This window comes from Gavialis gangeticus, unplaced genomic scaffold (genome assembly GCF_001723915.1).
Source record: "Gavialis gangeticus isolate Ggan-Ray unplaced genomic scaffold, GavGan_comp1, whole genome shotgun sequence".
In the NCBI taxonomy this organism is placed as follows: domain Eukaryota; kingdom Metazoa; phylum Chordata; order Crocodylia; family Gavialidae; genus Gavialis; species Gavialis gangeticus.
Window position 1 is genome coordinate 122,445,446 of NW_017729032.1, and position 14,919 is coordinate 122,460,364.

Genomic DNA, 14,919 nt, shown 5'->3' on the forward strand with positions numbered 1-14,919 from the left:
TGAACCTGGGGAGCTTCCACCGCTCTAGGCCTAGCAGCTCTGGATTTGGACACCTTCTGCCACTCCTGTGTTGGATGCGTCTCCTGTGTGGGCTGTACAGTGGGTGACTGGCCCTGCAGAGAACAGAGATAGGCATCAGTTTCATCCCTGATCCCCCTCATCCTGGAGCTTCGTCACCTGCTCCTCCAGGGCCCTAAGTCGTGCACAGGAGGGACAGGCAAGGGGACCACCAGCCCCTCCCCCCCCAGCCCCCCCCGACCCCCCCCCACAGAGGGGGGCAAGGGGCCACCACCCCCGCCACGAGCTCCATCTGGGTGGAGGCCTCAGAAGAGCCCATGGCAGGTGGCAGCACTAGGGTGGGGCCCCTGGCAGCCGCGCTCCGCGTCTGCACCATGTACCAGAGCTGCGCCTACAGCTTATGCTCATTGGAGGTGCCACTCTTGGCAGCTACCTCACGCCCATCTTACTCAAACACCAGCGCAAATGCCAGTGCGCCCTTACAGAGCGTGCCTGTCTGCGTGCACTGTTTGTGCAAACTGCCCATGCGTGGCTCAGGAGCGCATTCCCTGTCGGGTGAGCTAAGAGGGCTCCAAAGGGCTTCCCTTCCAGATCTGGCTCAGCTGCGCTGTACCCTCTGCCCCACTTACCTTAGGGGGAATCAGCTGTTGTTGCCCCTGCCGCTGTCTCCTCTGCAGCTGCTGTCTTTGCCACCGAGGTAAGGGAGTACATGTGTGGCACACGTGTGCCCTGCTCCCTCTGCTCCTGCTCCCCAACTCAAATTTTTAAATGCATAGGGGGTAAAAAGAAGGTACTGGGTAATGTGGGGCCTCTGCAGGACATGCTAGAAAATCTGGTTATCGCACCAGACAGAAAAGCTAACCTATTTAACAATTTATTTGCCTCCATTTTCTGAGCAGAGACTGGATCATCCCCCCCACTGAGACCCCCGCAGGCCCCAAGGGAGGTGCACCCAGGCGTAGGGTCAGAGAGGACCTAGTCAGGGAACTTCTGGAGGGACTGGATGTATTTGAATCAGTAGGTCCTGATGATCTCCACCCCAGAGTGTTGAAGGAATTAGCAGAGGTCATTGCAGGACTCCTGGCATGGCTTTATGAGCACTCGTGTTGCTCTGGTGAGGTGCTGGAGGACTGGAAAAGGGCCAAAGTGGTTCCCATTTTCAAAAAAGGGAGGAAGGAAAACCCAGGAAACTATAGGCCAGTTAGTCTTACCTTTGTCCTGGGTGAGCTTTTTGAGAGAATTATCCTGCCGCATGTCTGCAAGGGTCAGGGGAGATTATGCTTAGGGGCTACCAACACGGGTTCATTAGAGGCAGGTCCTGTCAGACCAACCTGGTGGCTTTCTATGACCAGGTCACAAAATCCTTGAACACAGGTGTCACGGTGCACATAGTCTTTCTGGACTTTAGGAAGGCCTTCGACACTGTCTCTCACCCCATTCTCATTAAAAAACTAGGAGACTATGGCGTCGATACCTACACAGTCAGATGGGTCACTAATTGGCTGGAGGGCTGCACCCAGAGAGTGGTGGTGGATGGGTCTTATTTAACCTGGAGAGATGTGGGCAGTGGGGTTCTGCAGGGCTCGGTCCTCAGGCTGATGAAGATGAAGACCAGCATCAATGAGGAGATCTCATATGAGATCCGATGTGCCAGCTCTGCCTTTGGACGGCTGTATCACTGTGTGTTCAATGATCATCATAGGACTTGAGCAAAGCTCCTATTATACAAGGCTGTGGTAACCCCAACTTTTCTTTACAGCTGTGAAGCTTGGGTGACCTACAGGGAACACCTGAAAAGCTTGGAATACCTTTACCAGTGCTACCTCTGGAAGATCCTTGGAATAAAATCTGAGGATCATCACATACAAGCCAGTGTCCTCACTAACACTAACACCACCAGTATGGAAGTGTTGATTATTCAACATCAGCTATGGTGGACAGAGCATTGTGTGTGAATGCCTGATATATGTTTAACAAAATAACTGCTATACCCCTAACTCAGCCAAGGATAAAGGACATGTGGGGGCCAGAGGAAACCCTTCAAGGACACCGTCAAGTTAAACCTAAAGAAGTGGGGCATTGGCTTCACAAATTGGGAAAAACTAGCCCAGGACAGGGCTACATGGGAGCACCTTGTGAGAGAAGGTACATTTTGCTTTGAGGGAAGTCATGTCACCTTGGAGGCAGAAAAGTGACAGAAATGGAAGGAAGGGAAACAAGACTGAGAAATTTGTGATTCAAATCTCCCTTTAACCACCACCTGTGGCATCTGCCAGAGAGTCTGCAGCTCTAGGATTGGCCCTCTTAGTCATCAGCAGATTAATATACTACTGTTTACTTGACCCGTGGGAGTGATCATCCTCAACTGTGAGGGATTGCTGATGACGACAACTTCATGATAGGAACTATTTCCCAATTCCCAGCTTCCTCAGTCTCCTATATTAGGGAGCATCTCTAAATTTTAACTTCTATCACTACATCTTCCCCCTTACCTATACATTTATGACTCAAAAATCAATTAACACAAACATTTACCCATCTATAGAGGAGAGGTTACTAGCATATAATTCTAAGCTGACTCTTTACCACTCACCTTCCTATTCACCTTTTCCTACAGCTTGTTTAGCAAGTTTCTGTAAGTAATTCAGGAAGTTTCAGTTTTCTCTTAGACTAGTAAAGTATCAAACTTGGTTTCCATTTATTTTTTGAAGGGAATCTTTTCCTTTTAAGTGATGATAGCTTTGAGTCCTTACACTGGGATTCAGTTGCCACTTTGGGTGCAGTACATTTGAGATTAGAAATCCTGTCATTCTTAATGTTAAATGGAACACTGCTGCTTTTTTTTAACCAGTTCTCTTTCATTTGCAGTTTTGGCAGCCGTACTTTTCGACCTAGCATGAAGTTCATTAGCTACATGCCACTAAGGCTGATTTCCTCGTTTCTGGATGATAGTATGCTCATAGGTGTATTTCTTCCCATGTGGATAAGGTTGCTTCTTGTATACTGGAATATTTAGTTTCTTTCTATGAAAATTGTCCAGATTTGGGCCATAATATCAAAGAGGATCACTAGGAGACATGCATTTATTATCTTGTATTGCAAACAAACACTTAACTAGATTCAGTTTCTCACAAAATGTCAGACTCAAAATTGGTGTTCCCTCCATAGGTGCCATATTTACTCAAATTTAAGATGACACCCCACCCAACAATTAGATTCTATACATGGGAAATTTATAAATTTGTTATAATTTTCCATGTATAGAACCTAATTATTGGAGGGTCGTCTGTAATTCATCCCCACCACTGCTGCAGGTGGGGCAAGCAGTGGAGATGCAAATGGTGTGAGGAGGTTGAGCTTGCCTGCTGCTTGTTCCTGCTTCCCTGCTGTCTCTGCTCCCTGCCTGCATCCCTGTAGCCTTGACTCCTTCCTTTCCCCTCTGCTCCACCTTCCCCCATGCTTCTGCTTCCTCCTCCCCCTCCTCCCAGGGGGTGGGGCAGGCAGGCAGATGTGAGGGCAGATGTGGTGGTGGCTACAACTACAACCCCAACCCTGGGTAGGGCCTGCAGCCTGAGCTGCAGCAGCTGCCTGCTCCCCCTATTGCCCTCATACACAATTCTAAGAAAAGAGGCTTTCCCCACCATGTTACACAGGAAAAAACCTTGTCTTGGAATCAAGTGAATACAGTATCACAATATATGGGATTTTGTATATTCTTTTATGTTGAATGTTTTCCATCTGCCTTCCACTGGTCTATTTGTTCCTAAACAGCTAGTTATTTTAATGTTTGTTGGGGCCATCTTTGGTCTCAGTTTTAATTTTCTATATTCATGGTCTGTTAAATATTTACCTGAACTCGAATGTCAAATTTAAACAAACCATTGTTCCATGCACTTCTACTATCACAATCCAGTCTCTTTCATTTGTTTTACTTGATTCCATTGTACTTACAAAAAAATTCCTTTGGAGTACTCTTAACTGTATAAACTTGAGGCTTCTGTGCTTGGGATGTGCAGCATTTGGCAAAATGATCCCTCTTACTGCAGTTATAACAGAATTTTCCAAATGCAATGCAGCACAACTTCTGGAGCCATGTTACCTTCCACACTGGCAGTACGCCTTTCTTTTTGTGCTCTCTCCCTCAGCATCCTGTGAGGCGGCTTTTTCTGACCACATTGTCTCATGTCTAGTGCATTGATGATCCCTTTTGTTATATTAATCTCTAAAGCCTGGGTCTTCATGCTTTCTGCTGCCCTATAAATTCAGTTAGTCTTTTCTTGGGACAATTCTCCCTCATGTAATAGCCTTTTTTGTAACACAGTGTCTTCCATGCCACAAATAATCCTATCTAACAGTGATTTTGCCAAGTTCCTAAAAGCATAGTTCTTACTCAGTGGTCATGTCTACATGTGTATTTATGCGTGCCTAACCTTAATGCGCTTTTGCTTAAGGTGCATTAAGGCAATTTAGGTATGTATCTACACATGTATTTGCTAATACACGTTAAGATGCAGCAAATATAGGCGTCAATAGTTAAGTTGAATCATTGCATGTGCAGACATGCTAATGCGCATTAACATGGTGTCTATCTATTGACATGCACTACATTAATGTGCATTAGTGCATCTACGTGTGTGCTAATGCAACTTAGCTATTTGCGCCTAAATTTGATACCTGCATAAAGCACATGTAGACACACACTCTTAACGTGCCCTAAAAATGGCGATTTTAGGCAAGGCCCGCTTAAAAGATGCATGTGTAGATGCACCCAGTGTCTTCATTCAACAACAAACTGATCTATACTTTCTCCTGTTGTTTGTTTTTACATTTGTAAACAGTTGTCTTTCAAGGGTCTCATTTTTTGGCATGCCGTACTGCTCAAATTTGGACAATATTTTACTTAATTTCATATTTTGACCCTTTGCAAGGTAAAGTTGTTATAAATAGTCAGGGTTTCCTCCCCTACAATATTCAAGAAGATTTGACATTTCATTTTTCATTTTTCTTCTCTCCTGTGGCTATGAGGTACCATTCAAATCTTTATTTGAACGCCTTCCAGTTCTCTGCTGTATTATCAAGCAAAAGAAGGACAAGTGGAGGTGACTGTGGCAAGTGGAAGTGATCATAACTAACTGTTCCTTTATGTAGACTATTTTTGTGCAAGAATATCTCTTACAGAGGCTTTTGTCCCTCCACATGGATGCATTGCTATACTTACTCTTAGTTTCCAACTTCTTGTTCAGTGTGGATCTCATATTTTTTCAAGTTCTTTCTTATTTGCCATTCTGACACTATGTAGTGATTATCAGGTTTAGGAAACACAGGCAAAAATGAATAAGAAGAACTAAATACAAAACTTTAATTGTGCAGCAGTTGGCAAACCTCTGCAGGCCCTTTGTCTCTCTGTAACTAGCTATGCCCTAATTTAGAGAACATCCTCCAATACCCTCCTGTGTTAGGGAACATCTCTATAACACCTATTGCTAGAGTTGCATACATTTGTTTTTCTCTTCACTATAATTAGGACTTCAGATCTATGTAAAAAAAAGTTTTTAGAAATTACTTGAAAACTTTTTCCACCTCTTCTCCCTTTTTGATACTCATCCTTCTTCCCTCCCCCAAAAAACCCTAAAAAGAAAATGGAGAGTTCTTCCTGCAGCAAAGCATAACCTTGCTTATCTTTTAGAATTCTCTCTCACTAACCTTTTAATTGTCATGCACAGCAATCTCTTTTGGGAAGTTCAAACAGTCTCTCTGCCTTGACTAGTGTCTCCCATCCTGTCTACTTAATGCAAATTATTCTCAGGCATGTAACTACTGTATTCCCTTTGTCTTTTTTCCCATTATACTTGACAAGGACTTGGTGTAGAGGTTGGAATTTAGCTAATAGAAAGTTTTCTGATTCCATTAAGTACTTAAAAAAAACAAAGCTTATTTTATAATTTATCACTTCTCTTAGTGGTCAAGGACAAAAAGATTTCTAATTCCATTGTCCCATAAGTCTATATATTGTCTCTTATTCATTCTTCCAAAAAAAAAAAAAAAAGAAAGAAACCAGTAGAGTAGGGTCTTGATTTTGCTGGCTGAATCCTTAAGAACAATTTTGTTTTCCTTGATTAAGTAGTATTTCAAAGGTGTATGTACTTTAGGCATTACTTTATTTTCTTCTAAGCAACTTTCTGCCTTTTGACACATCTGTTTCCCATCTGTCTGTTTACAGTTATGAAACAGAGAGCCTGCTAATTTAAATCTATAAATTAGATGCATATCTAACTGAAATATAGTTACACTGCTTATGTAACTTTGAGTAGTTATCCTCTTTATGTAGAAAATGAATTAAGGCCTGAATACAAGCAGATATAGTCAATAATCTTTTAAATAAAAAAAGCCTAGAGTGTGACCCCGTTTTGAGGATTTGTACTGCTATGTGTTATATTGTGTAGTGCTATTATAAAAGAATACCAAAAGAACACTAATTCAATATAAGGAAGAAAGTTGTTTTAAAGCTTTAAAATGACTTCCATGAAATTTGGATTAGTTTGTTACGTACCATCATTCATAGACAACTAACTTGTAGTGCAGGTTTCTTGTATCATAAACCAAGACTACTGTATCTGGCCGTATCCAAGATAACTTTGAATTTAAGTGATCCCCCTAGTGAATAGATTCTGTAGATTGAAAGTGTATACATTTGTTATAATTTTCCATGTTTAGAATCTAATTTTTGGAAGGTCATCTTAAATTTGTCCCTCTTGCCACTGTAGGGAGCAAGAGGACAGACTTCCGCCCCTTGCTCTCCCTGCCTGCTTTCCCTGTGCCTTTGCCTACTTCTTTGTCACCTTCCCACTCTGCCAACTGCCACCTACCCACTTACCACCAGCCCTCATTGCCCACCTACCCACTTACCACCAGCCCTCATTGCCCCCCATGCTTATACCTGTCCCTTGCACCACCTTCCTCTAGTTCCACCACCACCTGCACTGCCCCTTCCCCCTCCTACGCTGCTTACCTTCTTCAGTAGCTCTGGCTTCAGCTTTGGGGCAGTCAGCACAGTCTTTGCTTTGGCCTCAGCCCTAGCCCCAGCTCAGCCTGGCCAGATAGAAGCAGCAGGGGCAGCTTCAGGGGTAGAGGGGCTGGATCCAGAGCTGAAAATAAGTGGTGGGAGATAGTGGGGGCGGGCAAGTGGCTGGTGTATGGGGCAGGTAGCAGGAGGGCAGGCTGCACAGCTTCCCCCATGCTCTTCCCAAGCTGCACACTGTGGGTCTCCCCTCCATGGCCCTCCCTACTGTGCTTCCTTTAACCTCTCCATTCATATATCTTGCCTCCCTTCTAGCTTTCTTATTTTTTTCTTGATATACTTTTAGATATCTTAAGATTAGTAGTACACTTCATTTAAAGCTCTTATCAGATTTACCAAGATGATATCAAACATTTAAAAAAAGTTACAGACACTCAAAAATTGGTAAATGGAGTTACCCTAGACTTACGTGAAACAGATGTTGAGCAAATTTACACAGAGCTACCTGAAGCAGTGGTTCCCAATCTTTTTGGTCTTGCCAATCCTGAGACCATCTTGTGATCCCCTGTGCACCCTTCTTATCAAAATTAAGTGGAAAACAACACTGTAAAAGGTGTGCAAGGTCTGCTTCACTCTGGCTATTTTCTGAAAGGATTATTGATATGTGTATTTCTAAGTTGGTGAAAACAGAGTAATCTGACGTGCTTCTGTGTTCTAGAGAGGCATTTTGTTTCCTTTTTTTAGAACTGAACTGTATGCCTAGGGACAGAAGTTACACACAAACTGGTTTAAGTGATCAGAAACTGGTTTAAACCTGTAACAGGACAGAAGCTCATTGCACATAAATCAGGTTTAAAATGTCTGAACCTGGTTTAAGATAAACCTAGTTGAATGTAGTATCAGACTTAACTGTTTCAGGTCAAACCAGTTGATGAAACTTCTGTTCCAGACCCCTTCCTAGTTCAAGTTAAATCACAGTCCCCCAGCATCCCAACATATTTTCCAGCCCTAGGCTGGGCTGTGCTGTCTGCTCCAGAGAGCAGGCTGGCCCCACCCCTCTGCTGCCTAGCTAGAGCAGTGAGGGCTGGCTGACAAGAGAGCAGGGGGCAAACCCAGCTGGGGATGCAGCCCAGCCTACAGGGGGGAGGACTGCCTCCCACCAAGCAAACCCATGCTAGGGTCTGGGGCCAGGGAAGGGGGTTAAACACTGCTTTCCCTGCTCAAACTTACTGCTGTCTTCGACTGTGGATTACAAATCCCAGAGGCACCTGGAAGCAGGGAGAAGCAACCCTGCAGAGTCTTGCTGCTGTAATTCTGAACTGAAAATCCCAGAGACCTAAGGTGCAGCAGGAAGAAGAAGTAAACACACAGCCAGAGAGGCTTTAGCACCCCCTGGCTTCTGGCCTTAGCCACTTCAGGGATGTGGCTGCATTTCCTGAATCAAAGGTAAATGTCTGTTCACTTCTGTTTCGATTTAATTTTTGTACCTTAGACTAACCTGTAAAGACTGAATTGATTTAGCCTTGGGCTTTTTGACTGTCTGTACTTAGCCTATTTGATTTAGTTTCAAAAGCTTGAAGGACATTAGCTTTGCCCAAACATAGGGCTGGAGTCTTCTTCCAGATCTATATGACAATTCTCCATACTTTCTGCTCTTCTTATTTTTCATGGAAGGTATAGCTAGGTTAGGGGATGATAGGTTCTTCAACAGACCCCCCTCCATTTGAGGAGCCCTCAGTGGGCCTGGGAAGTGTAGTAATAGGTGGGGTTGCACGGCATCCTTCCCTAAGGCCAGTGGGAAATCTGTAGAAGTCCACTGCTCCTCGAAGTACTCCTTTTAATGTAAGCCAAAAGAATGGAGGAATGCATAGTTAAATAAGGAATTGTGAAGTGAGCACCCTGGTCTTTGCTGGACTTGTAAGATCCATAGATTCTAGATGCTGAATCTTCTGCTTCTTTTATGGGACAAACTGAGGATCTTAGCCCAGCCATACCTCTTCTATGGGTGATTTATTATGTGGAAGAAACTCATGTTTCCCAGCCCCTCCTAGCATTCCTTCCAGGCTTCTTCAAAGAGGGTTTTCATTAGAAGGTGTCAATCTAGTTTAAGTAATGTTATTTTTGACTGATACCCCAGTTTAGTGGTTTTAGCCATCAGATATCATCATCTTTTGATGATTCTAATAGTGTATAATTGTGGAATAAGGTACCTCTGGTTACTGGATTTCATCATGCAGTTACTTTTTAAATCAGTATTATGACTTAAATATTCTTTGCTCACTTTGTTTGGTTTTAGGAAGACAAAGGGGAAACCTCTTTAAAACAATTAATTTGATAATATTTGATCATTTGAGAATAATTTTCAAACTGTGCTTTTCATACAGTAGAAGACAAGGGAGAAGTAAAAGTCCAAAGATTTCATTATCTTTCATTCAAGGTCATTTCACTAGTGTCAGTTAAGAAATGTTAATGCATGCTAAGAACGTGTTTATTAATGGGACTTAGATACTGTGACAGAACTGCCCCATATTCCATAAACATGTTAATCCCTTTACTTGATGGATTTTTAAATGGAAAAACTAGATGAATAATTTGGCTATTTTCCTAATCCTTAGTTTGGAATATAAATACGTAATGCCTTGATATTTATATTTGCATAAGCTAATGTCTTCTAATTGATTTATTTAACACTTTTTATTGGCATAATTAGATATCTACTTTACCATGCATTAACAGGAATAAAGTAGGAACATCTTTAGAGATGTGTGCTCTTTTTTATCACTAATTTCAAGTAGTGTGTGAAGTTAGGAGCAGATGAATTATCCATTTAGTGATGTCATATTATTCACATTCATTTAACTACAAGGTGAAGTCATCCAGCAATGTTTTCTGTGGCAAAAGTTCTTCTGATTTTCTGATGTCATTGTTGCAAAGAGCAGTTAAAAAGAGCTTCTGTCTTTTTCTTCTTTCCCCTTTTCTCCATTGGTACTTGCAGGTATGCAATCTTTTTTCCCTTTTCTTTTTACTGATTTATGCAGGGTTTATGTCTCAGATTTTTGTAATCTTCTCTATTGTTTTTTGTTTTGGTACTGGGAGTATGGGTAGAGAAGACTGGGAACTGGATACTGGGTTGCAGGGTTGCATGTCAACATTTGCTGGAATCATATGGATAATTGGTTTATTGATGCTGCTTTAGAGAAGGCAGATGCATGAAGTAGACCAGGGGTCTTGGTGTACAGGATTGGGAGTGCCCAAATGAGGTTTAAACTCAGTATTGTCCAACACCCCACTCTAATTCCACTGTGTTACCAGTTCTGTTCAATTCCTTTTAGAGATGTAGCACAGAATTCCATTCTTGGAGCTTAAAGCTCAATGCTAGAGAAGTGTGGCATGCCTTTAGTAATTGTTTTAAGACGCTGATAATTTTGTTTTAAAAAATTAGAATAAGTTCTTTCTCTGTTTCATGATCAGTTAAATCCTACCTATGAAAAGAAGATTTGATTATATCTCGCCAGTCATTTTGTAATCCCAGTAGGGACCTAGTTTCTTAAATAACTGGTTAAATTTATTTTGGGTCATTAATTACAATCTTGCTAATCAGTTCTTTTTTTATATTCAGACATTGATTAAGCACCTTAGGAAAATTCTTAAGATGGTTCTAATACATAATTATTTTTGTTCTGGTTTCTGTATAGTTTTTAACCCTCCATCTTTGTACAATGAAATTGCTGTTGTTGTAGTTCTTGAATAACTCACAGATTTTGTTTTCACATTCTAAAAAAATGTGTGCAGGCCAAAAATAAGAGAACCTTTCCCAAATCCCAGTTTATGAAATATGCAGTGTACCTGTAGAGAGTCAGCCTTCTCATTGTATTCCCAGTGCTGAAATATTATCAGTGTTGTGAACCAAAAGAAGCATCCTGAGTATTAATTTACACATTCAGTGTTTTTACATAGTGAGAGAGCCTAATCTCCAAAATACTTTCTATCCAGACCTACTGTGTAAGAGAAGTCATGTTGGAAAGATTAATTTTAAATTCTTTTAAATATGTTTTCTCAGACATGATAATCTGTACGTGTTTAATGTCAGGTTCTCATCAGGCTCTGGGCTTCATTGTGGTTTTTGTTTTACAATCAGTCAGAAATGCATCTTGTCTTTTAGGCACCACAGCCAAAATGGTAGGAGTAGCACTAAGTATGCCTAGCTCCCAGATACTTTACGCAAATATAAGAGAAGCTCCCACATATTAGGTTCTATACATGGAAAATTTATAAATGTGATATAATTTTCCAGGTATAAAATCTACTTATTGAAAGTTTGCCTTGAATTTGTCCCCCCTCACACTGCTATAGCTAAAATCTGTGAGGTCAGGGAGCCCCTGTTCTCTCTGCCCCTCAACTTTCCCCCCTGTAGCCCCTTCCCCCCTTCTTACTATCAGACCCTGCTGTCCCTGGGCACATGGAGGTGAGGAACAAATTTGAAAAAAAAATTACCTTAAAATAAATATAGCTGTAGCAATTTGCATATAGTACCCATAGACTTAGTTTACCCAGAAATGATGAATTTTACCTTTTTATGAAACTGGCAGGTTTTAGCACAGGTACTCCATAAACACACTTTTAAGCAGTACTTTTGTAGCTACTTAGAGAGACTACATTTTTTAAAAGAAATTTTTCATGTTCCAAGCTAAGTCAGCCAAATCAAGTTCAAATCCATGTGTCAGTCCAGAACCATAAGGGGCCGTACAACCTGCAAACATCCTCCACCCCCACCAGGAGCTTCAGATGTTTCCAAAGTCTTTTGGCAGGGGTCCTATGTGCAGGCCCAAGCCTGGAGACTTGGAGTTTGGTTGCCCCCAAGTTTTGCCTGCCCTCAGCCATATGGCCACAGAAGCAAGTTAGGGAGGAGCCTCCTATTTCCATAAAGTGGGCTTTAAGCCCCAACACCTCAGCAGCTAATAAACCATGCCAGAAGAACAGTTATCCCTGGGAATGCTTAAGGAAAACTGCCTTCATGGACCCAGATACATGGTGTTTCCTCTTAGAGAGACAACTTTTATTTTTAGTAAATATATATATAACTACAGTCCTAGTGTCACAGCACAAAGAAAAACCTTCACCCATTACAAAAACCAAACCCACGCACCTGTACAAAGGAACCTGTTAAAATAGCCACATCACGTGCAACACACACAAAACAAACAAGCAAATCCTGGTCCCTCAGACCAGGTAACATTTCCCTTCCATCCCCGCCCCGCTTGTGGGGTCACATACTCAGTTCAGGTGTCCTCTCTATCGTTGTCGCTCCAGCTCCCACTTCGACTGGAGGACCTGCTGCTGCTGTCACTGTCACTATTCTCAGTTCCACTTGTCTCTTCCTCTTCACTATCACTGCCCTGTTCTCTGCTCAGTAAACATTGGAAGATCCTGTGCCACACATCTCTGTGCCAGGTGGCTTTGGCTGCATCCTCTCCATCCTCCACTACTGATTTCTGGTAGTAGGTCTGGAGTTCGCTCAGAGCCATTTTCACGTAGCCTACTACCTCTAGGTCCATTTGCCTGTACAACAGGAGGTTATTGGCCTTCCACAGGGTGCTTCTGACACAGGATGCAAACTGATCAGAATGGGATGATGGGCTCCCCTGGTGTCTGGTGAGGTGCCCATACAGCGCTGCTTCTTTGGTTAGCCAGATGATACCAGTCACCACTTCACATAGCTGCTTCACCCTTCTCCATACCTCTTTGGCACAGGTGCAGAGCCAGAGGAGGTGGTTGATCGTCTCTGTGGCTCCGTGGCAGTTGGGCCATGGGCAGCTGGGTCTCCCCAACTGCCCCTCTGTATGTCTCTGAGCCCTCACTGGTAGAGCTCAGTGGGCTATGAGCCAGTTCAAGTCCTTGTAATCTTTGTGCAGATCCTTGTGGTTGATGCGCTCCCACATGGCCTGGCGTGCGTTGCCTGAGAACAGGTCCACAGGAAGCATGGTGTCCCTCAGCTTCAGTGTCTTCTGGACCCTCTTGTGGTTTCTCATGGTCACTGGGCCTGTGCTCTGCAGGCTGTATACGCTGCAGCACTGGTTCAGTGTCTCGTAGAACCACGGTGAGCCCATGATCCACGGCTTATGGTTGGTCAGGGTGAATTCCCCTAGAGTCTCAGGATGTGCCCTGCAAAATATGAAGTCTCCATGGATCTGTCACCCTGGCACCCTGCACGACTGGTCCTTGTAGATGACTCCACCTAGAGTGAACAAAGGTGGAGAAGAAAGGAATAAAGGTGACAGCTGGAGCAATGGTGGGGGCAGCAACAATGATAGTGACAATGCCACAAGGAAGACAGGAGCAGAGGAGAGTGGGAGACAGAGTAGGAGCAGCAGGAGAAGGTGCAGTAGGCAAGAAGCACAGAATGGTGGGAGCATGATGGCAGGCCTTCCCACTAGGAGTCACATGGCAGGAAAACATGGAAGAGGCACTGAGAGAAGCTAGAGAAGAGCAGAGGCTACAGATACAGGTAATTTTAACTGGTGACAGGAGGCAGGCAAGATCAATGATGAACAGATATGATTTCCTGGAAAAGGTACTGTTTGAGATTTGGAAGGTGCAGGTGGAGTACCTCACCAGCCTGATTGCTTTCTTGAACTGAAAGACTTGGGCACTGACTTACTGGGATGGAGAAGGGTATGTGAACTTTTGAAAGAAATATGCTGAGAAACATAGGAGGAAGGAATTAAGAGGGATAAAGTTTATAGCAGGGGAGAGTCAAGAGATAGAGTTATTATAGTTTGAATGTACTTTGGATTTATTAGAGGCAGAAAACATAGAAAGATGGTTGGAAAAGTAAATCTAAAGGGTAAAGTCAGTAGAGAAAGTAAGGGACAAATATGGGCAGGGTCTTGGCACAAATAGTGTTACAAGCAGATGAATAGAAACCCGGTGGGGGGCTGCACCCCCCCTTAAGTGATCCAGATTTGAGCACACCAGGGTGTTATAATGTACCATGGGCAAACAAAATGGTGCAGCAAATGTGGAAAGGTGGGGCACCTGTCTACACAATGTTTCCTCACAGTGTGCTACAGTTGTGAAGGGATGGGGCATACAGCAGCAGAGTGCCAGGAGTTCCTGAAATAGACTGTTTGTAAGGGAGAGGGACATTTGTGTCTTGGGGGCCCCAAAACCTTTGCAAATATAGTCATATAGGTATCATAGGTGCCCCAAAACTATTTCAAATATAGTCAGACTCCCTGAGGATCAGCAAAAACTGCAGGAAGAGAGTGGAGGAGAGAAAAGTTTGGACACTGAGGTAGAAATGGTGAAAGAAACCCTGCAGGAGGGTGAAATTTCTGGAATTGAGGCAGTGCAGGCGGAGATAGGAGATAAAATGGAAAGGAAAGCAGGAACAGCAAAGAATTCAGAGATGGAGGTGGGGGTGGGTAAGAAAGAAGACACCCTACAGACAACAGAAGTGGAGAATAGAGCAAGAGAAAATACCAGAGAGACAGGCTGGGAAAAGGGAGAAAATGTAGGGGCTGAAAACCAGGAAGAAGAAACCAGATAGTGAAGGAGGTGAGTCAGAGAAGAGCCAAGGGAACAGTTTCCTGCCGCAAGTACCTTGGGGCTGCAACACACAGTGGAGACCAGAAGATGGGAAGCTGCAGGGAGGCAGGAATACACAAGCCTTCTTAAATGTGAAAATGATCTGGCAGCTTGCAAAGGCTACAGGGATGCGAATGAGGGAGGAGGAGGAGGAGTTGACCAGCCCAAGCAGTAGTACAGAACCTTAAAGAGACAGGCGTACTCAGCTTAAAGCAAACAAGGGACAGGTGCACTGATTTTAAAACAAGCATAAATAGTATTGTTAATAATTTTTTTCTCAATGTCAGGAGTACCAT